This window comes from Chlorocebus sabaeus, chromosome 16, assembly GCF_047675955.1.
Source record: "Chlorocebus sabaeus isolate Y175 chromosome 16, mChlSab1.0.hap1, whole genome shotgun sequence".
NCBI lineage: Eukaryota > Metazoa > Chordata > Mammalia > Primates > Cercopithecidae > Chlorocebus > Chlorocebus sabaeus.
This window is the reverse complement of record NC_132919.1, coordinates 25866953-25887988: the sequence shown is the minus strand read 5'-3', so window position 1 is coordinate 25887988 and position 21036 is coordinate 25866953. Positions and strand designations below refer to the sequence as shown.

The 21036-nt window shown below is 52.3% G+C and overlaps 1 pseudogene; it reads left to right on the top strand.

The window, feature by feature from the left end:
• Positions 1-6259: 6259 nt before the first annotated feature.
• Positions 6260-20566, top strand: LOC103242598 (nitric oxide synthase, inducible-like; annotated as a pseudogene).
• The last annotated feature ends 470 nt before the right edge of the window (positions 20567-21036 follow it).

Below are 21036 nucleotides of genomic sequence, written 5' to 3'. Positions count from 1 at the left end.
CACCACATGACCTGAGAATGGCTGTCATCAAAATTCAGGTGGCCTGGAGAGGCACACATCTTGAATGGAATGGGTAATCTCATTAAACATGTCTGTCTTAATATAATCCAGGATCCTATCTAAGAAGTACACAGTTATTTGCAAAATAGCCATTTAACAGAAATCTTTTACCCTTGCCAAAAGTTGTTCAGTTCTGTCTTGGCTTGATCCATTTAAAAGGGGTGTTAGATCAGAACTAAAAAGAAGTTCAGTTAAAGGAAACCCATTACTCAAATAGAGTCCTTTAAAACATACTTAAAATAATAAGGTAATTAATAGGTACCATAAAAGGAATTATGGATTATGTTATAGGGTCTGTGAGAAACAACCTTTTAAATTTTCACCCCAAAGGAATTATGTTTCCTTCATTTTCAAAATTAAGTTCTCTCTTCTTTCCTTGACTGTTACCAAGAGGAAATAAAATTGAGTTTTAAATGATCCACAGATTGGCCGGGTGCGGTGGCTCATGCCTGTAATCCCAGCACATTGGGAGGCTGAGGCGGGCAGATCACAAGGTCAGGAGTTCAAGACCAGCATGGCCAATATGGTGAAAGCCCATCTCTACTAAAAACACAAAAATTAGCCAGTCATGGTGGCCCATCCCTGTAGTCCCAGCTACTCGGGAGGCTGAGGCAGAAGAATCGCTTGAACCCCAGGAGGTGGAGGTTGTCACGAGCCGAGATCACACCACTGTACTCCAGTCTGGGCAACAGAGTGAGAATCCCTCAAAAAAAAAAAAAAAAAAAAAAAAAAAAAAATCCATAGATTGGCTAACAAGCTACTGAATACTCAGGACCTGGCTTTAAATCCAACATATACAGCCATGTCCTACATGCTTTGGTACTAATCTTCTACATTCCCACTTATAATATGCAATCATCTTTTTGTTTGGTAAAATTGTATTAAATTGCCAAATTGCCTTTTCTAATCTGAATAGTCAGGAATCTATTTTTACAAGTGAAATTTGTGTTTGACAGGTTCTGAACCTGCCTGTCCAGAGCGTTTCTTTTGCCTTTTCTGAAACACCACGAACCTTCATCAGGTGGAATGTATTAGCATACGAGCAGCTCAATACAGACCTGAGTTATACTGGACACAGATAAATGCCCAGGCAATGACTATGCTCTCCAATTTTACTGAAGACTTTGTCCTGCCTTGTGACAGTGCCTGGGTGTGGCAAAAAAAAAAAAAAAAAGATTAAATAGATGCTCTGTAGACTACTAATATAAATTTTCCCTTCCCAAATATATGAGAAAGAACAATAGGCCAATAGAATTCAAGCTCCATGAGGGGAGAAAAAACTGCCTCTGTCTTATTTACACATATATGCTTAGCATCTAGTACAGAGCCCAGTACATAGTAGATGCTCATTAAATATTTGTCAAATGAATGAATGAAGGCAAGAGCAATCTCTACTGCTGGTTATTCCATACTCATTATATTCATATGTTTATCAGGATAGTATAAAAGTAAACAGAAATGGAAAAAAACTAATTCTTCACAATACTAGCATTTAGTTAAATTTAATTCATCTTATAGATGGGTAATGAATCACAGACCTTGAGGTTCTGAAACTAAAGAGTTAAAATAAGAGAAAACTTTCTGGAATAAATAATATTCTAGTTATCGCTTAGTTGACTCATAGTGATATTCTTCCAACCTAGGCATCAAACAAGATGCTTTAGAATACACATCCAATCCTGATCTTCATGGCCTTAGGTTTCTTATTTAAAAAGAGGGTTAGGCTGAAGTAATTCTACAAAGCCAGTTGCAGGTCTTGCTCTGTCAGCCAGACTGAGTGCAGTGGCATGATCTCGTTTCACTAAAACCTCTGACCCTCCTGTGATCTGCTGATTTCTTAGGAAATGTTTTTCCTTAAAGGAGTAACAGAAGTATTAGTTCATGAAGCACAAAGAACATGGGAAATGCATAGAAAGAACATTCCTCATTCTCTTTACTTGCTAAATAAAGGCAAGCCCAAAGCAATGCAATCTATGCAATTTATTTGACATGCTAGTAATTTTTGTTGTTGTTGTTGTTGAGACAGAACCCTTCTCTGTCACCCAGGCTGGAGTGCATTGGCACGATCTCAGCTCACTGTAACCTCAACCTTCTAGGTTTAAGGGATTCTTGTGACTCAGCCTCTCAGGTAGCTGGGATTACAGGTGTGTGCCAGCATGTCCAGCTAATTTTTAAATTATTAGTAGAGACAGCGTTTTTCTTGTCTTTTTCTTTTTTATCTTTTGATAAGTACAGATGTTACCACAGGATATTCCCCCTACTAGTTAACTTCTTTCTTTCTTTCTTTCTCTTTCTTTTTTTTTTTTTTTTTTTTTTTGAAGACAGGTCTTGCTCTGTCACCCAGACTGAGTGCAGTGGCATGATCTTGGTTCACTAAAACCTCTGACCCTCCTGCCTCAGGAGGTCCTGCCTCAGCCTCCCGAGTAGCTGGGACCACAGGCCTGTGCCACTAATACAATTTTTTTGTATTTTTAGTGGAGACGGGGTTTTTTGCCCAGGCTGGTCTCGAACCCCTGAGCTCAGGCAATTCACCAAACTCCAACTCCCAAAGTGCTAGGATTACAGGCATGAGTGTCTGCGTCTGGCTATAGCTAACTTATTTCTGAAGAGTTAGTTTGAATACTCATTGAAGTAAGGGGAAATAAATGAAAACATTTTAGTTGTTGCTTTTTTTTTTATGGTTTTCACATATCTAGTGGTCCATAGATGGATGGGGTTAAAACTTCACACTAATGAGTAATGAGGACTTTTCTGTGATTATTCCATTTTGGCAGAGTATTGAATAAACTACAGCAGAAGGGGATCTGAGAAACTGGTGAGAAAGGTGCATATGACAGAGAATATCCTCACTTAGCACCTCTCCAAATTGTCCACCCATATACCCAGATGGAGGACAAGTGAATTCAATTTCCAGGAGACATGAGAGTGTCCACTACAAGCACTAACTTTCTTTTGAAGTCATATATTTAATCTTTTTTCTTTTTCTTTTTTTTTTTTTAGACAGAATCTTGCTTTGTCGCTAAGCTGGAGTGCCGTGCCACAATCTCGGCTCACTGCAATCTCTGCCTCCTAGGTTCAAGCAATTCCCCTGCCTCAGCCTCCTGAGTAGTTGGGACTACAGGCGTGTGCCAGCACGCCCAGCTAATTTTTTGTATTTTAGTAGAGACGGGGTTTCACCATGTTGGGCAGGATAGTCTCAGTCTCCTGACCTCGTGATCTGCCTGCCTCAGCCTCCCAAAGTGTTGGGATTATAGGCGTGAGCCACCACGCCTGGCTGAAGTCATATATTTAATCTTAAAAACCCAAGCCAGGCCGGGCGCGGTGGCTCAAGCCTGTAATCCCAGCACTTTGGGAGGCCGAGACGGGCGGATCACGAGGTCAGGAGATCGAGACCATCCTGGCTAACACGGTGAAACCCCGTCTCTACTAAAAATACAAAAAACTAGCCGGGCGAGGTGGCGGGCGCCTGTAGTCCCAGCTACTCCGGAGGCTGAGGCAGGAGAATGGCGTAAACCCGGGAGGCGGAGCTTGCAGTGAGCTGAGATCCGGCCACCGCAGTCCAGCCCAGGCTACAGAGCGAGACTCCGTCTCAAAAAAAAAAAAAAAAAAAAACCCAAGCCAGGTGTAGTGGCTCATAGGTGGACTGGGCCAGGACCTGACTTAGGAGGTCTCAGGGAAGCATCAAGCCCTGGGCAAGCCCCTCTCTCCAGAAGCCACATCCCCACTGAAATGAGTGCCTGCCATGAGGAGCTGCAAGACCTTGTCTGACCCAGTGTCCTGGAGGGGTCAGGTGACCCTCATGGGGAAGGTCACTGACTCTGGGGACTGAAGCCCCAATGGGCGCAGCTCGAGTCACCAGCCGCAACCTGAAAGGGCCAGGTCCTCCCATGCCTGCTGTCCCCACAGATCTCTCTTGGGCTCACCCTGCACCTGTGGGACATGTATTTGCTGGAAGGGGAACAGGTGTTGATGGCGATAACAAGCATTGCCTTTAAGGTTCAGAGGAGTAAGTCCACGTGTGGCCAGTGGGGCCTGGGGAGCACTGGAGTCAGACCCTGACTGTCCCGAGGTCAGGGTCCTCACACTGTCCTCGTGATCCTCTGTTCTGGCCCAGAAGGAGGTCTGTCCGGGAGGGTTGGGCAGTGCACAATGACACCAAGCCCATTCCCTACATGACGCAGATGAAAGTCGGGAGTGTGGTGAACATTTTTTTGCCCAGGCTACCCCCCTAGCCACAGCCTTCTGTATATATCTGGACCCCTGGAGTGGCCACGAAAGGATCCGGCACTGCCCAGTGGGAGACCGAAGTGGCCATGGGTTGTGGGTTCTGACCTCTCCCAGGGAACTCTTCTGGCCTGATGCCTACCCAGTCTCTACAGCACCTCATGAAGACGTCCAGGTCTGGCCGGTGGGCAGGTTTTCGGGACCAGTTATTTCATACCTGGGCCCTGGACGATGATCCTGTTCTGAAACACCTTCGGACCTCTATGAAGAAACTAACAAGGAAGCATGGGGACCTGCCACTCCCAGGTGGAATCCAGTACCAGGTCCCCACCCGAATTACCCTCTGGGGCAGTCAATAGTGAGGGAGTGCCCAGGACCCCCAACCCTACTACCTTTTCTTCCTCCTCTTCCTCCCGAACTCTAAGAATGTACAGTAGACCCACCAGTCCTCAGGGCAGGCGCTCAGTGTACTGGACGTGCTGTGCACGCAGGAGGGGGATGTGGGCAAGACCCTCCGACAAGCCCCCTCCCACTTTCCACGGTAGCCCACTCTCCCACTCACAGGGCCCTCAAAGGCACTGGAGGAGCCAGACCCATTTGTGGGAGCCCCCACCCCTCCCTGTGAACACTGACAGCCTCAGAGAGCAGCAGAGGCCCCTCACTCCTGCAGATCCCCCCAAGAGTGCCAGGACAACAAGTCTTGAGCCAGGGAGACACGGGAATCAGTGTCTCTGACCCCCAGAGCATTCAGGGAGAGGGCACAGGCGGGACCCCGGGCCCAGAGCCAGAGCCAAGAGTTCAGCCAGGTGTGGGAATGGTCAGTCCTGGCATGGACTGAGCAGCCCAGGAGGGCTGAGGGTGACCCACGTCCGGGCCCAGTCACCCACTGTGGAGACAGGTCCCCATGTAAAGTGGCAAGGGAGCTGGGTGACAGCCAAGGCCCCTCCCACCTTAGTTCTGACTGGGGGCTGTATCCCAGGTCCAACAGCCCTGGATGAGGGTGTGTGGCAAAAAAACCCCAGCCTGTCTGAACCCTGGGGGGCAGTCCCAGGAGCCACCTGCCATGCCCCAACATCTTCCCCACCCCAGGTGGCACATACCCCTCCCTCTGGGATCAGCAAACTACAGGTGTGTCCTCAGTGTCAGACCACGGGGGCCACACGGAGACCCTGAGGACTCCAGAGACCCAGGCAGGTGACCTCAGGCCTCAATATCCATCAGCTGCTCTAGCTGAATTTTGTGGAAGCTCAGTGAACACCTGCTCTGCAGGGTGCATGTGAAAGGGGCAAGAATGTGTAAGCTGCAGATAAAGAAGACAGGACACAGCGGGTCTGTCTAAGCTCTATCCCCTGCCTTCAGCACTGATGAAGCAAATCCAATTCTTAGGGAATGGTGGCCACATGCTGGGCCAACCCCGGGCTCTAAATCTGACAGTGAGTGACGCAGAGCCAGGCCTTGCCCTCAAGGAGCTCTCCAGCGTACACCTCACTCTACCCTCCCAGCACCCTGCAAACCAGGTATCAAAGTCATTATCAATGCACAGAGGAGGAACCTGACTCTTAGACAGTTTGATGGGTTTTCCTGGGTCGCACGGCTTCTGGGAGATGGATGTGACCCTGAGGACAGGGCACAGGCCAGTGTAATGCCACGAAGGGATGAGCTGTGATCTATGCCACGTGGAGGCCTAGGCCAAGGTGGGACTGACTGATGACCAGTTCAGCTAGGTCACTGAAAACACTCTTGGGTGCTCCCCTGCCAGCTCCCAAGAATCTGGAACTGCCAGGAGAGTGGTGGCAGGTCCCCCATCCTCAGCTGGGTGTGCCTGGATAGAGGAGCAAAGCGAGGGCACATTTCCCCGGCCATTCCCTCCAGGTGCAGCTGTGACCTGCTCATTCCAATTCTGTGGAAATATTTCCACACACACACAATTGCAAATAGCAGTGGACGTGATGTGAGGAGTTTAGACATAGGATAGGCAGTGTTTTGGAGGCAGAGCATCCAGGCCTTCCTGATGGGTTAGTTTCAGGGCTTGAGCAGGGAAGGAGAATCGAGGATGATGTGTTCAAATCCGTTCAGTCACCTCCTCCATGCCACACCTGTGCCAGGCCCTGGAAGAGACAGATGAGCACAGGAGCCCTGGCCTGGGAGAGGTGTGGGAGGAAGGCCAGAGCGTCTACTGGGAGCTGAGGGCTGATGTCCACCTGGGTACCGTCCAGGTTCTCTGCATGGACAAGTACAGGCTGGAGGAGCTGCCTGGACGAGGCACAGCTGTTGTTGGTGGTGACCAGCACATCTGGGAATGGAGACTGCGCCAGCAATGGAGAGGTGGGTGGCCTGAGGTTTGATTGGTCTAGGGGATGGTAGGGTGTGGGAGGACCAAGGAAAGGGTCTGGGGAATGCAGCATGTCCTACAGAGGGCATTTGGAAGTCAGTGCTCGGGCCTTCTGGGTCACTCAGGTCATTTGCTGGCCTCCAACATAATTATTGCCATATGGAAGGGCCACCTTTCCTATGATATATTTAATATATTTCTGTGAATGACCTACCTGTTTGTATTTACAAATTCACGTTTAAAGGAAACTTGTATCACTCTCACAAATAGAAAGCAGCAAAACACAAATTCAATAAAAACAAAATGAAGTTAATGAATAGTAGCTAGATACTATTCCCTGACCAAGGCGTGTTCTATCTTTGTTTTTTAAAAAGAGTGATAGGCAATGAGAGAGGTATTAAAGGTCTACTAGCACCAATTCGAGACTGTCTCTCCAGTGCTCAGAAGAATGAAAATGTAATTGAAGGGGAAGAACTAAAAAATAAATTATGAAAAGGGAGTCAATACTCACCATGGGATTTGACGCTAGTTCTGCTGGGTCACACACCTCCTGGGATCGTCTTGGGTTCCTGGAGAGCCAGCCTGATTTCAGAGACTATAGGACCAATTGCTGTTGCTTCTACCAGGTTCCAAACCAGAAGACAGAATCACGGCCCATTAGGAGGCCCTCTGGAGATGCCCTGCTATAAGGCAGGCCCCCTCTGCCAGGGCTGGATGGGAGGAGGCCAGGCTGTTCTGGGTCTCCCACCAAGGAGCAGGGCCCACACGAGTTGCTACAGTTTAGCTGAAGTGAGAGACAGGCTAAACTTGTCAGCTGACAACCAGGTCCTTGGCCAGGTGGCCCCACACGTAAACCAACTTCCATTGTGGGCTGTGAACCTTCTCCTGCCAGCTGTGGCCAGGTTTCCAGAGGAAAGGAAAAAATAGTGTTTTTTTTTTTTCATCCTGGACTGAGAACTGTCATTTCCTCTGTTTCTAGAAACTGAAGAAATCCCTCTTCATGCTGAAAGAGCTCACCAACAAATTCAGGTAAAGCTTTTTCCCTCCTCCTCCTATACCTTCTCACCCTGCCCTGAGGACCCAAAATCTGACTCAGGGGAAGGAACTGGGTGTAGACACGGGGTCTTCTCAGAGCTGACCAGGCACAGAGGGACCCTGGCTCAGAGGTTTGCCCTCGGAGTGTGTCGCGGGTCAAGCCACAGAAACCCAGTCCCTCTCACAGGTCTTCAGGCCAAGCATGGGGTGGTCATAGGAGTTGGTGACAAGGCTGGGGGGTTGGGAGGACTGGAAGGGGCTGCAGCTCCATGCTCCAGCTGGAGGGGGAGAGTCTGGGGCTGGCCCTCCAGGCTGTTGGTGCTGGGTGCTGGGTGCCAGGTGCTGCTTACATGGGGCATGAGTCTCTGTGTGTGTTCTCGGGCAGGTATGCCGTGTTTGTCCTCAGCTCCAGCAAGTACCCTCAGTTCTACGCCTTTGCTTATGACTTCAACCAGAAGCTGTCCTGCCTGGGGGCCTCTCAGCTCACCCTGACGTGGGAAGACGATGAGCTCAGTGGGCAGGAGGATGCCTTCCTCAGCAGGGCCGTGCAAACCTTCAAGGTCGGTTCCCAGCCAGAGCTGCTCCACAGCAGGGACATAACACGGTGCATTCATGCCTAGGACATCTGTGCTGGGCATCCTGGGTGCATGACCTCTGCCCCTGGTCCTGTAGATGTGGTCCCAGACATGGGCCAGGGCCATGGGCCTAAGGGTGCAGGTCACTGCTGCTCTCCCTCAGCCCCCCAGAAGAGCTCCACCCTGTGCACACCACCCTGGAAGAGGAGGCACAGATCCCCCCCTGCCCTTAGGGAGCTTCTAGTTTAACACCTTTCCCCCACTGACTACCTAGGTCGCCTCTTAACTACTGTGTCTGTTCAGCCATAGAGAGCCTAGGGACAGGCACCGCACAGTGGCGGATCCACTTTGGATCCACTCAGTAGCTCCACAGCTCTTTATTGCAATGGTTGGCTCCAGTAATTTAGGTAACTCGTCACTCATGCAGTGTATCACTCAGCAGTGGTGCTTAGGAGCAACAGTGTGCATCGGGGCAGGCTTGGTTCCAAAGCCCAGGCCTCCTCCATGTGGTTTCACAACACGAAAAGGGGACAATCAGACCTCTCCCAGTGTGGGCATGAGGATACAACAAGATGATGTCAATATTGACATTCATAATGGCGGAGCACAGTGGCGCCTGCCTGTAATCCCAGCCCTTTGGAAGGCTGAGGTGGGCAGATCACTTGAGTCCCAGAATTTGAAACCAGCCTGGACAACATAGCAAAACCAGTGTCTACTGAAAATACAGAAAGTTGACTGGGCTTGGTGGTGCACACCTGTAGTCTCAGCTACTCAGGAGGCTGAGGTGGAAGGATTGCATGAACACGGGGAGGCTGAGGCTTCAGTGAGCTATGATGGCACCACTGTACTCCAGCCTGGGTGACACAGTGAGACCCTGTCTCAAAACAAAAACAAAGCAATATTTATAATAGCAGCAACAGCTACTATGTGCCAAGCCCAGGCACCTCTTTGAGTCCTTGCTGTCACCCTATCAGGTAAGTGTGCTTAGAACTTACATGAAGCCCACGGCTCAGTGTTTGGTCCATGGTAAGGGCCTAAAAAGTGGTAGCCCCAGTGGTGCGGATGCTGCTGCTGCTGACTGTTATCACCAGTCTGCTCCACCTTCTTCCAGGCAGCCTGTGAGACGTTTGATGTCCGAGGCAAACAGCACATTCAGATCCCCAAGCTCTTCACCTCCAGTGTGACCTGGGACCCACACCACTACAGGCTCGTGCAGGACTCACAGCCTTTGGACCTCAGCAAAGGTACCTGCTTCTCGGCAGCACACGGGGCTTGTTTGTGTTGGAGTCTGAGCCCTGAGCTCACAGTCAAGGAGACCCCCGGGTCTCCTTCTGAACAGAGACAGCTGGCCTGGGGGCCTCCCTCTCACTGCATGCAAGAGCCTGTTAGGGTGCAAGACTCAAGGTGTTGAGGGAGGCTGTTTCAGGAGGGAGCCCCAAGAGGGTGGTGGAGAGAGAAGGGGGCAGCATCTGCCGAGGGCCTACTGTGTGCCAGGCACGGTGCGGGGCTCCTGGCCCACATGGACTAAGTGGGCCTGGACACTCCTCCTGGGAGAAAGGCACAGAAGGAGAAATTGCAGTTCAAGGAGGTGAAGCACGTTGCTAGCCTGTGGCCATGTTGGGGTCTGAGCCCCCGCCTTCCAGCCACAAAGGCAGCCAAGGGTCGTGAAGAAGGCGTCGCAGAGGTGATTCCAGGCTGTAGTGGTGAACTCTCCACTCTGCACCCCGGGGTGCTGTGCCCTGTGCCCTGACTAAGGTAGTCCTGAAGGTTTCTATATGTTTAAGATATCCCCAATGTCAACGATGCTCTCCTGTGCATCCCGAGCCATGGAGATGTCCTGGGACTTTCCATTTTAGGTAACTAAATTGAATTTCCCAATACCTGGAAGCAACACAGCTGCCCTGTATGAGACCAAGGATCTTTATTTGTGATTCAGAAACAGTGGAATAAAAAGAAAGTAAAGAAAACCCCAACAGCCACCTCAGCAGCATGGCCCAAGTGTAGTGTCCAGGTGTCACTGACTCAGACATGTGGGGGCTTCTGCCACCCACACTCCAGAGCCATTTTGCCATTTCACCGTCTCTGTGTCCTTTGCAGCCCTCAGCAGCATGCACGCCAAGAACGTGTTCACCATGAGGCTCAAATCTCGGCAGAACCTACAGAGTCCAACATCCAGGTAAGGGAAAGTGCAGGGCTTCTCGGGTGATGCTCTGTCCATTTTATTTTAATGAATGAAAGGCCAGAAGAAATCAGTCTTTGAAGGAAGAGGAGAGGAGCCTCTGCTGGCATTAGCAGCCACACTGTCAGTAGGACCAACTCACCTGGTAACCCGTGGCCACCTGTGCTTTTACATCTACTCTTGGTTAACCACAGGCCACTTTTCCAGCTTGGACACTAAGCATCTGCTCTACTTCCTCTCTTTCCTCATTGAACTCTTTCACTAAAAGGAAAGTGCAAGACAGACTTAAACTGTTTGACTCATTCTGAAGAACTTTCAGGAAAAGTGTTGGCAGGGAAGGAAATTTCCCAGCTCTAGGAAACGAGCCTTGTGGATTATCTGCAGGTTTCATTGATCTGTGCGGTCCTCCCCGCGTGCATTAGGAAAACTGGCCTTGGTTCTAATAAGAACAGGGTTTGTCCTGGTGACAAGGAAAGATTTCTTCTGATGTCCATGTATCTCCAAGGGGGATACTTTCTCCAGGCAGAGGCTGTGGCCGAGCACTGGGGGGACTCAGAGGGCTACTGGGAAGGGGTGGGCCCCCTCCTCCCCAGAGGGAAGCTCCCAGGGCCCTCTCAAGCACCCCTGCCTGTGGGGATCCCTCATCCCAAGCGCAGGGTGGTGGCCCAGGCTTGTGAAACCAGCCAGGAAAATGAAAGGAGGGCACATTTCCTGGGGAATCTTGCCTGCCCATCAGGGAGCCCTGGAGAAAATTCTGCAACATCACCTGAAGCTTCTTTTTTTATTTTTATTTTTTGAGATGGAGTCTCACTCAGTCACCCAGGCTGGAGTGCAGTGGCGTGATCTTGGCTCACTGCAACCTCTGCCTCCTGGGCTCAAGCCATTCTCCTGTCTCAGCCTCTGGAGTAGCTGGGATTAGAGGTGCCCGCCCCCACGCCCAGCTAATTTTTGTATTTTTAGTAGAGAAGGGCTTCCACCGTGTTGGCCAGTCTGGTTTTGAACTCCTGACCTCAAGTGATCTGCCCACCTTGGCCTCCCAAAGTGCTGGGATTACAGGTATGAGCCAGGGTGCATGGCCCAGCTGAGGCTTCTTTTTCCTTTCCCAGCCACACCACCATCCTGGTGGAATTCTCTTATGAGGAGGGCCAAGGCCTGAACTACCTGCCAGGGAAGCACCTTGGGGTTTGTCCAGGCAACCAGCCGGCCCTGGTCCAAGGCATCCTGGAGCAGGTGGTGGACGGCCCCGCACCCCCGCAGACAGTGCGCCTGGAGGCCCTGGACGAGAGCAGTGAGCCCTGGGCCGGGAGCCAGTGCTGCCTGGCATCCTCCAGCCACCCCACCTGACTGAGGGGCTAGGCCTGGGCCTGCAGGTGACAACCATCCCTGTCCTTCCTGCTAAGAGGGTGGGCTGCCAAAATCTTATGTGAAAGCAGCTGTGGAAACAGTCCCAGCCACAGGCATGGCTCCCTGGCCTTACTTTCTCCAGTGATAATGACACCACCAGTATATCTCCCTCGATGCAGTGACCAAAGTCAGAAAGTGGGATCAGCCAGGCGTGGTGACTCACGCCTGTATTCCCAGTACTTTGAGAAGCCAAAACTGGTGGATCACTTGAGGTCAAGAGTTTGAGAGCAGCCTGACCAACAGGGCAAAACCCCATCTCTACTAAAAATAAAAAATAAATTAGTTGGGTATGGTGGTGCACACCTGTAATCCCAGCCCCTTGGGAGGCTGAGGCACAAGAATCACTTGAATCTGGGAGGAGGAGGTTGCAATGAGCTGAGATTGCCCCACTGCACTCCAGCTTGGGTGACAGAGACTCCATCTCAAAAAAATTTTTAAAAAGTAGGATCAGAGAGGCAGAGCCTGGCAGTGTCCCCCACCATCCAGGAGAAAGTGAGGACGAGGAGACATGTCCTTGTGACTGCAGGGTGATGGATGTGGTTCATCAGGACCCGGGTTGAATGGAAATAACGTCATGCTCATATTTTTCCCTAATATTTAGGGAACCTGTTTACCAGGCACAGCACCAACTCTTTTTTTGGACACAGTCTTGCACTGTCACCCAAGCTGGAGTGCAGTGGCATGATCTCGGCTCACTGCAACTTCTGCCTCCCAGGTTCAAGCGATTCTCCTGCCTCAGCCTCCGGAGTAGCTGGGATTATAGGTGCCCACCACCACACCCACCTAATTTTTGTATTATTAGTAGAGACGGGGTTTCCTATGTCAACCAGGCTGGTCTTGAATGCCTGACCTTGTGATCCACCCCCCTTAGCCTCCCAAAGTGCTGGGATTACAGGTGTGAGCTACCACACCTGGCCACAGTACCAACTATTATGTGCACGATTTCATTCAGCGCTCATGCCAACCCAGCAAGATAGGTTTGGTATCAGATCTGTTTCACACGGAGGGAACCCAAGGCCCAGAGGCTTCAGTCACCTCGAAAGTGGGGAGCCAGGGTTTGAACCCGTGTCTTCTGGCCCCAGGGTCTGTGCTGTGACTGCCCTGCATGCTACCCCCTGGGACTTGCGTTTGGGCTCCTCTTCTGCTCACCCAGCACCTCTTGGTACAGCACCCAGGGGACTGCAGTCATGGGCTTTTCTCTGAGTGAACAACTGGCCTGTGAGGTATCCATTAGTCTTTGGTGGATTTAGTCATTGTGAGTCTTTGGTGGATTTAGTCATTGTGAGTCTGTAGATCGCCAGTGGGTGTCTTGCTAAAGTTCAGGTCTGGGCCAGGGAAGGACATGGTTAGTTCATCAGGACCACGCCAACTTAGTGCCCCTTGGGGGGCTGGTGTTCAGCCTTTCCTGGCAATCCTTTCTCTGTGCGCCACCTCCTTCCTGCCTTTTGCTCATAGAGCCAGGACTTCAGAGCCTCTTTTCCCAGGCAGCTGGAGAACAGGGGGTGTCTGCCCTGGGGGCCTCGCTACCTTCTGAGAATCCCGAATGGGGCCTCTTTTCCATCCTGACATCTTCCTTCCCCGTCCAGACAGCTACCGGTTCAGTGACAAGAGGCTGCCCCGCTGCTCACTCAGCCAAGTCCTCACCTACTTCCTGGATATCACCACCCCCCCAGCCCAGCTGCTGCTCCAAAAGCTGGCCCAGGTGGCCATAGAAGAGCCTGAGAGACACAGGCTGGAGGCTGTGTGCCAGGTGAAGATCAGGGCTGGTGGGCAGGGGATATGTGGAGGGTCCCAGCATGTGGGGAGCCAGAGCCCAGAGCTGGTCTTTAACTCCCAAGAGGGATCCACCCAGGTTCCCAAAGTGAGACCTGTCAAAGGCTGGTGGGAAGCCAGGCATCATCCACTGTCCCATGTAACACAACACAACTATGTTGAATGAACTGGGTTTTTCCAAGTGTCTGCAGGATGCAACCCAAGTGCACTGCCTTGAATATTAGCTAGAAAGGGGAGCCGTTCTTATCCATCTTTGCTTTCCCCAAAACTGGAATAAAGTTGTCACTTAAGATGTATTGGGGGATGGATGGTGTGGATGAATGGATAAATGGGCATTATGGACAGAGTGACAGACGGACAGCTGAGTTAATAAGTTAATGAGAGAATGCATTAACTCTCCTGTAACCATCTGGTTCCAAGTCTGCAAAAGGCACTGACTGTCATTATTATCATCATCATTATAGCTAATTATATCGATTCCAACTACCTCCACCACCATTATTTTGTGGCTGCAATGTACTAACTTGGCACATACTTTCTCATTTAATTCCCATAACATCCCCACAAGGCAGGCAATGCTATCCTTGTTTCACAAAGCATAAGTAATTGGGACGAGATTCCATAGCAGTGAGGACACCTAGCCAAGGTTTAAACCCAGGTCTGATTGGCTCCAAAGCCTTGCCCCAAATTAAATTGCAACAAAAATTTGACCCCTGTCCACGAGTTGCCGACCGTGGAGGTCACATAAGTTAGATAAATGTACTGGACTGAGTTTCTCCAGGACAGGAACTATTTCTTCTCTAGTTTGGTAGTCTCAGCACCCTGGACAGTGCCTGGCACATGGACTTGTTTGTTGAATGGAGGAATGAATGAAGACTGGGTTGTGTCAGCCTTTTCCCCAAAGCGGGGCAGGCTCCCTGAATCACTCACAACACCCTCCACTTGCCCTCAGAGTACAGCAAGTGGAAGTTCACCAATAGCCCCATGTTCCTGGAGGTGCTGGAGGAGTTCCCATCCCTGTGGGTGTCTACTGGCTTCCTGCTCTCCCGGCTCCCCATTCTGAAGCCCAGGTTCTACTCCATGAGCTCCTCCCTGGATCACACGCCCACAAAGATCCACCTGACTGTGGCTGTGGTGATGTCCCACACCCGAGGAGAGCCCAGGAAGGAGGCTCTGGAGCATTCGTGCTCCTCCTCTTATTGGGCATGTGTTCATCAACTCAGCTTCAGTTCCCTCATCAGTTCAAGGAGGGAGGCAACACTCACACCCCAGAGTTGTTTATGGTAATAGGAAGTGTGTGGGAGAGATCTCTAGGAACCAGGCACTAAACCAAGCCTTCTGTGTGTATATGATCAGTTACCATGTGGGGTAGGCACTGCGTGCATTTTACAGGTGGCACAGAAAGTCACACTGTTAGTAAGTGGAGAGCTGAGATTCAGACCTGGGTAGTCCAACTGCTGAGTCCAAGCCTTCACCACTCCACTGTCCCACTACTCTGGCAACAATTTAATGAGATGAGACGTGGAGAGCACCCAACCCTTGGTGGGAGGCCAGTGGTCCTCAGTCTTCCTGATAGTGCAGCCTGAACACAGGGGAGATTCTGCATTGATTGTTCATTCCCTCACTGAGCTCATTTAGTGATGGTTTATTTCACACCTCCCCATGCTCAGTACCGGGGTGGGTGGGGAAATACAGCAGACATCAGCCCTGCCCTCAGGGAGCATCTAGAGGCAGCAGTGGAGAGATAGGCATAGAAATAATTACATGATTCTCATTGTGCAGAAGCCGAGAAGGAAAGGTCAGGGTCACCGAGGGAAGTGAAGTGGGCCGGGGTGGCAGGGGACCGGTTTATGCTGCCACAGAGCGGGAGGCCAGGTGGTCTTGTCCAGGTGGTCTCAGCTCCACCACTGGCCTCTGCCCCCCGCCCTGCCCTCTGTAACTGAGAGTTGCCTGGGTTGGCAAAGCTGGGAGCTGCCCACACTTCTGAGTCATCTGTCCTCTAGGAAGCAAAAACACGGTTTCTAAAAACTGGCCAGAGACTGTTTGCCCTGCTAGAGAACACCCACCCAGACCAGCAGAGGAGAGGCCGACATGTCCTGTGAGAGCAAGATTCAATCCCGAGGAAAACCAGGGGGACCTCTGCAGTTGGTGGGAGGCCTCCTTCAAGTGCTGGGCCACTGTAAGGGGAACAGAATCCAGAGAGACCTCCTGGGTTTCTACAAGCCCAGGAGGGGCCACTGAGGAGGAAAGCGAGGCGCCAGAGCAGGCTGAAATGCGCGGAGCTCATCCACCACCCAGGGTTGCTGCCAGCAAGGGCCATGCTCATGAGCGCACACAGCAGTGGCCACCGCGGGGTCACTTCATGTTGCTGTCAGTGGAGCTCAGAGGTGAGCTGGGGGTGTTCCTGGAGAAAGTCTTTGGAAGGAGCACTGGAGTAGGAGTCAGGGAACCTGAGCTGTCCGCCTGATTCCGCCACGACCTGAGTGACCTTGTCCAAGTCACTTTTCCTCTCCGGGACTCGGTTTCCGCATTGGCAGAAGGAGCAGCTTGCAGCCTCTCTAAGTCCCTTTCAACCTTCCTCAGCTCTGCGCTCTCAGAGGGTGGAGCTCAGAACCAGGAGGACAAACAGCTGCTCATTGAGTCCTGAGAGTGCCTGAGTGGGGGCGTCCAAGGAGGCCGTGGTGTGGGTGGAGCAGCTGGTACAGTTTGCGCATGGGCAGTGGGGGACGTTGGTCACTGTGTGTTATCGTTGCGGATGGCCAGGGTCCCCTGCACCGCGGTGTCTGCAGCACGTGGCTCAACAGCCTGAAGCCCCAAGACCCAGTGCCCTGCTTTATACGAAAGTAAGCACCGCTTCCGCTCTGTCCCCTGTGGGACCGCCGATCCCTGGCGATTCCGGGAGGAAAGGGAGGGATCTGAGGTTTTGGTGCCCCTCGGGGCCCCTTGGCTCATAAAGAAGACACTGGGGTCACACCGCTGTGGCTGTCTCTAGCAGGGACAACGATGACAGCAGTGCTGGAGGGGCCCAGAGTCCAGTGAGCTTGGCCCTTTTTCAGAAGGACCTGGGGGAAGTGCTGGTGGCTGGACAGAGGTGAAGCAGCCTGCAGGACGTGGGAAATCAAATAGCAGCTGCTTGTCCTCTCCACCAGCTCACGACTGCCCCCCACAGGTTCAGCTCCCCAGCCATCCTGTGTGTGTGTGGGCCCGGGGTGTCTGAGGACTGGCCCACTCTTCTCCTGTCTTCTTCAGCTCCCCGAGCACCCCTCCCATCCTTGCATCCTGGTCAGGCCTGGCACAGGCATCGCCCCATTCCGCAGTTTCTGGCAGCAGCGGCTACATGACTCCCAGCACAAGGGTAAGGCTGGAGGCTTCCCAGGTGGGAGGGGCACCAGGCGGCAGTGCCTGCCCAGAAGCAGAACTGCAGCCCCACAAACGGTTCCTGTACGTCTCTGAAGGGAAGGACTCCCAAGTTTGCCTCCCTATGCGGGCCTCTGTGGGTGAGAGCGGCCACCGTCCGGTCTCCGGCATTGGAGCCGGGGCTCCCTCTCCCGGGAGTGGAGGTAACGGGAAAGTCCCTGCTTTTGACCTCTGATGGGCTGAGGGAATTCTACATCCGCACTTTCAGTTGTGTAACTATGGATGAGTGATCCGAATGCCTTGGGCCTCAGTTTCCTCATCTGTAAAATGGGGCTAATGCTATTAATTAGCTAGGATACTTGTGGGAGTGAAGTGAGAATTCCAGTTGGACTTGACGCTCTGGCGCCCTCTGGTGGCCAACTTGATAACAACAACCCGGGACTCCTGGTAGTAGTGCAGGGAGGCCGCAGGACCCTGGTCTTCTGGTGCTGCCGCCCAGATGAGGACCGCCACCTACCGCGAGGAGATGCTGGAGATGACCCGGAAGCGGGTGCTGCATGCGGTGCACACGTCTATTCCCGCCTGCCTGGCAAGCCCAAGGTAAATGCAACCTAAAAGCAGGTGAAGCATTACAGGCACAGGCTCCAGGGTGAGCCCTGGGTCCACAAGGGCCTCTCGCCTCCCTGAGCCTTCAGCTCCTGAGCTCTAAAATGCAGGTAGTTCACAACCATCAGAGTGATGCTGTGAAGAGCGTTACGCCCTGTCATACAGCATAAGCAACAGGCCCGGAGAGGTCCAGGACTAACCTAGGTCACACGCGAGTTAACCCCAGAGTCCAGTCTGCTGAAGTCCCCAGCAGGCCCCCGGGACACACAACTGCCCGGGGAGAGGTGATCCAGGCTGGCTATGCTCAAGCCCAGAAAGGCTGGAGGGCGGCCGATGCTTCCACCACGTTCCTCAGACGGGCTTTGCTGCCCCCAGGGCCTCTTTGTCTCCTAAGCCTGGGGTGTCAGAATAGACTCTCAGCCCTCACGCACTTGTCCCATCAGGGCACCTCTCGGGTCCAGTGCTCTGTGCCCAATGCTGGGGCCAGTGGGCAGCCCGTGTGGAGTAGGAGGAGAGAGTCCTCAACTGACTCCTGGACCTTCTCACTGGGGAGCCCGGGATCCGTACCCTGCAGAGACCTGATGGACAATCTGCATTGAGAGGCTACCTTTTCTGGAGTACAGATAGAGCCCTGGGTGGGGGGACTGCCTTTATTGATGCCTCTTTGAAGCATGGCAAATTCAGGGACAGTCTGGGAGCCCCACTGCATGGTCAGCTCCTCGAGGGCAGGACTGTGTCCAGCATTTATCTCTCTACTCTCAGCCCAGCCCCCAGGGCATCTGTGCTCCTCCTCATCCTGAGCCTGGCCCCGTGCAAGGTCTTGGCTGGGAGGGGACTCACTCCGCACGCTTGAGTGCCCTCTCCCCACCTCCCTGAGGCCAGCAGGCCTGCTTGCAAGCCTTGTCCCCAGCAGCTGGGGACTGGACCCACCACTTCGTCTGGTTTCAGGTCTATGTTCAGGACATCCTGCGGCAGCAGCTGGCCAGCGAGGTGCTCCGTGTACTCCACGAGGAGCCGGGCCACCTCTATGTTTGCGGGGATGTGCGCATGGCCTGGGATGTGGCCCACACCCTGAAGCAACTGGTGGCTGCCAAGCTGAACTTGAATGAGGAGCAGGTCGAGGACTATTTCTTTCAGCTCAAGGTATAGTAGTGGGGGTGTGGGCTGAGGGTGTTGGCCAAGGCACAGGCCACTGGAGCCAGGACCAGGGGTAGCAGGTAGACCCAGGGGAGTCAGGCCCAGAAAAGTTCTGGATCCCAAGAGCATCTTAGCAGTGGCTGAGATCTGAGCTGGGTGGGCTGTCAGAAGGCCCCGCTGCACATCCCGGACTGGTCGCAGCTTTGGGAAGTCGGGAGAATGGGTTCCATTTTGCCGTCTGTGGAATGGGGGCGGGTGAGTCTCCTTGGCCTCTCCCCAAACCCCCTTTCAGAAAGTATCTGTGTGGCCAAAGCAAGGCTGGGAACACAGGGGAGAGCAAGGCTGCCCCCGTCAGCCTCGTGTGAACCTCACACTTCTTATTCACACCCAGGCTGGCGTCTGTTCACCCGCATTCCTGCGGCAGGAAGGGCTTGCATTTCATTGGTGAAGATAATAGTGATATTTATCAAGGGTTTCCACGGGGCCAAGTGCTTGCCAGGGATTTTCATGTGGCATTTCATTCAGTCCTGCCGAGGACTTTATGAGGGAAGCACCCTGCTTTACAGAGGGAAGGGGACCTACGGGGTCCACAGCAGTGAGAGCCTAGAGTTCAGTCTGCCTCTCTCTGGTTCCAAACCCTGTGATTGTCACTTCCATACTCTCCCTAAGACACATTCATATGTTCAACTGAACAGTTATTGAGCACCTACTATGTGCTAGGGAGAGACCAGTAAATGAATCAGGCAAAAATTCTTTACATTCTTCTGGGGCTGACAAACCCAAAAGAAAGAGGTGTAGTGCTTCAGAGAAAAACAGCAGGAAACAGCCCAGGAAACGCTAGGGAGTATAATTTTAAATAGGGATTTTAAATAGTATAATTTTAAATAGGCCAGGGAAGGCAGAGCTGGAAGGCAGCGTCTGAGAATAAACCTGAGATAGCGAGGAGGAGCCCCGTGGATACTGAAGGAAACACTCGGGGCTGTTCTGGAGGGGGCAGCAGGTACAAAGGCCCGGGGGTGGGAGTTAAGCTGGCGTGTTGGAAGGACAGTGAGGAGATAACAGGCATTTCCCCAAATGGGTTGAATGGGTTGGTAGATATTTGGCATCAAAAAGGTTCCAAGGTCGAATAGCCTGGGACATGCTTAGTTAAGCCAAGGCAAGCACGTTGCTTTACTATAAGGCTTCTGGGAGGCTTCAACGTGCTGCTGTGCGTTGGGACCCTTCAAGGCTGGGAGCAAAGCAAGGACACAGTGTTTCCCAAACGTATTTATCTCAGAGCTCACACTTCCTGGAGCTCACACCTCTTGGGTGGGGGGTGAGCGCTGGGCAGGACATGGGAATGCCAAGTAAAGCTTTGGAGATGGTTAGAGGGCCCGCTCCAGAGCAGGTGCTGAGCTGGGTTAGGCTCTAAACCAGATTCCAGCACAATCTAAGTATGACAGTTGGGAAGACAGATGGCTCATGAAGGTCCACGTGATAGGGAAGCTGGGCAGCCCCAGGGGCTCATCCCAGCCTGGACTTGACACGTTGGTCTCTGTTTCCACCTGAAAGAGCCAGAAGTGCTTTCATGAAGATAGCTTTGGTGGTGTATTTACCTACAAGCGGACAAGGCGGCAGCGCAGCCCAGGAGCCTGGAGATGCCAGCCCTCTGACGGCCCACAGGAGGGGTTAAAGCTGCCAGCACAGAACTTAACCATGGAGCCAGCTCTGCATTATCTGAGGTCACAGGGCCTGGGGAGATGGAGGAAAGTGGTATCCCCCAGCCTCACATCTTATTTTTTCACTTCGTTCCCCATCAAGCCCTTTACTTGACCTCCTACCAAGTAGCACCCTGGATTGATCGGAGCCTCCTCTCTCAAGCTGGGGCCTCCCTGGTGCCTTGGAGACGAAATCTTCAATGCTAGACCTGGCAAGTGAGTGAAAGATGGAACCCGCTGCTGAGTGCACCACTTCAAGTGACCACCAGGTGGTGCTGTTGCGACACTGTGTGTTTAACTGCCTTGAGTACAGTTATTTATGCCTCTGTTTAAAAAACACCCTAGTCTGTTCCCAGCGGCTACTTGGGTCTTCCCTGTATGGTTCCTTGATGGAGATATTTATATGATGGAATTTTACTTTAATCACACTGTGTGTGTGTGTGTGGAGTGGGATGTTTTGTAGGGAACGTGGCCCTGAGTTATATAGAGTGGGGAGCTGCTGGATGTCACAGCCTGAACAGATCCCCCATAGAGGGACACCCCAGGCAGGCCATGGCTCCTCTGAAATGGCTGCCAGGTGTGACAGCAGCAGATGGAGCTTCGTGCTTGTCCAAAGAGCTGTGGTAGGGCATGGGGCACAGGCCTGTCTCCCACATG